This window comes from Oratosquilla oratoria, chromosome 3, assembly GCF_046742065.1.
Source record: "Oratosquilla oratoria isolate Oo_2021 chromosome 3, ASM4674206v1, whole genome shotgun sequence".
Classification (NCBI taxonomy): Eukaryota; Metazoa; Arthropoda; class Malacostraca; order Stomatopoda; family Squillidae; genus Oratosquilla; species Oratosquilla oratoria.
Genome location: NC_134779.1, coordinates 9,630,307 through 9,632,806, shown reverse-complemented (window position 1 = coordinate 9,632,806; position 2,500 = coordinate 9,630,307). Strand labels below are relative to the sequence as shown.

Here is a 2,500-nt window from a genome sequence, read left to right as displayed (position 1 = left end):
AGTTGGTGGGTTCTTCTTTGTTTCCTCCTTTGTGTATTGGTACAATGTTAGCGTTTTTCCAGTCCTCGGGTATCTTTCCTTCTTTGAGTGAGCTGTTTATTAAGATGTGTATTTTGTCTGTTAGTTCTTCTTTGCACTCCTTTAGAATCCAATTTGCAATACCGTCCGGACCATGTGATTTTCTGACATCCAGCCTTGATAAATGTTCTGATATTTCCTTTAGTGATGCTGTAAACTCATTCATGAGGGGAGATTTCTTGTTTTTGTCTATGTCACAATTCGGTATTTTCTCTCTGGTGAAAACAGATTTAAAGTGATTGTTCATGACTTCGGCCATCTCTAAATCTTCTGTGTATTCTATGTTTCCTTGGCATAGTTTCACCAATTCCTGTTTGTTTTTAAGTTTACCATTCACATACCGATAGAATAGTTTGGGTTGCTCTTTGCATTTGTCTATAATATCCTTCTCATGGTTCCTTTTCTCCTCTCTTCTCACATTAACATACTCATTTCTATAGTTAACATAAATTTGCCATTTGCTTTGTTTTTTGTCTTTTCTCCACTTTTTCCAAGCTTTGTCCCTTCTGTCTTTTGCCTCACTGCATCTTTTGTTGAACCAACATTTAATGTACTCTCTCTCTCGCTTTTGTCTTGGTACATGCCTGTTTACCCCTTCATTGTAGTTTTCCATCAATATATTCCATTTCTCTTCCACTGCTGTTTCTTCCCTGTAAAATATTTCCCAGTTTGCATTCCGGAAGAATGTCTTTAGTTTTGTAAAGTCTGTTTTGTTGTACCTCAGTCTTCCTTTCCTATGCTTTTCGTTCCTCTCTATGTCTATTTCTTCCTTTAGTATAGTTTCGATGAGTACATGGTCACTCTTTCCAATTGGTGTCTCATACTGGACTTTATGCACTATTTCAGGCTCTGTTGTAAATATTAGATCTAGTTTCGATGGCTCTTCATTATTTCTGTACCTTGTGTTTTCATGGACCCATTGGGTCATTGTGTACTCCATGGTCATATCTAGCAGTACATTGCCCCACGAGTCATCTCCTCCTTGCACTGTCATGCTGTCCCAACAAATTTCTTTGCAATTGAAGTCCCCCATAACTACCAGATTACCCTTACCCATTAGTATCTCATTGAGTGATTTTCTTGTGTCATCTAGCATTTTTTTATGTTCAATTTCTTTCCAAGCGCTTGTTTTTGGAGGCACATAAGTCACCACAAACTTTCTACTTTTCATATTCTTGCCTTCGACTTTTATCATGATCAATTCAGCATTACCTTTGCCCTCTGCAATTTTTGTCACCTTTAGGTCTTTCTTGGCCAAGAACATGATTCCCCTCCCTGTTTCTTGTCCCTGTTTTTTATCCAGTAGTTGTATAAACCTTGTCCGATAACAGTGGATGGTATTTCACCTCTTAGTTTAGTCTCTACAATTCCCATTATGTCTGGTTTTGCTTCTAACAGATAATCATTGAGTTCGTTCAGTCCCGAAATTAGTCCGTCAATGTTGGTATAGGCCACTTTTAATTTTCTTCCTTCTCCCTGGTTTCTTCTTCCCTTGTTTTGTTCGTTTTGAAGCGCCATTGTCTTAATCTCAAGTCTATTACTCTCCACTGGAATTCTTTGCATTCTGTCTCTGATCTTTTCAAGTTTTTTTCCTTTGCTTCTTCTCTTAGCGCCCTTTCTTTTTCTAATTCCTCAGTACTCATTTCTCTTTTTATCCATATCTTATTGTATTTTTCACTCTTTGCCAAGTTACCTACTTTTTCAAATATGTCTTCTACTACCACTTGTGACCTTAGTTTTATCTTTAGAGGTCGATTCCTATCCTTAGTATAGCGACCAATTCTGTAAGTCTCTTCTAAGTCTGTGCCTGAATCACTATCTCCCCCTGAATTTCATTAAGGATTTCTACTGCTGTCTCTTTTTCTTCTTTTTCTCTCATGTACCTCGCCAATCCTTGTTTTTCTTTAAGCCCATAAACCACAATACATTTCTTCCTATCTACTGTGTCCCTGACCCAATTTGCTTTTTCGTTAATCACTTGAATGATTGTGTCTTTTGCATTATCTTGCATTTGCTGCTTGACTATTTCTTTGAAAGCAATTTCTTTATTTTCAATATTTTCTTTCCACTTCTTAATTTCCTGGATACTGTCCCCACCTAAGTTTTCTTCGATCTTTTGTGTCAATTCTTGGAATTTGTTGTTCACTTCCTGCTTTAGATTTTCGCTATTATTATCATTAGTTTTCTTCTTTTCATTATCATTCTTCAGTTCATTTATGTCTCTTTTCATTTCTTTAATTTCGTTTGTAAGATCCAAGTTAGCTTTTTTCAGGTCAGAAATTTCATGGTTAGTCTTAGATAAACAATCAATTAAACCAATGACCTCTTTTCTTAAGTCCATGATTTCATTTTCCCACCGAGTCCTATTTTTGCTCATCTCTCTCTCTATCTCTAATAATCTACTTAAGTTCTTTCTTTCGTG

The 2,500-nt window shown here is 36.4% G+C and overlaps 1 protein-coding gene across 1 annotated transcript in view; it reads right to left on the bottom strand.

The window, feature by feature from the left end:
* LOC143041529 (calcium-activated chloride channel regulator 4A-like) overlaps positions 1 to 2,500 on the bottom strand; it is a 148,635-nt gene that overhangs the window by 2,233 nt on the left and 143,902 nt on the right. The window lies entirely within an intron of this gene.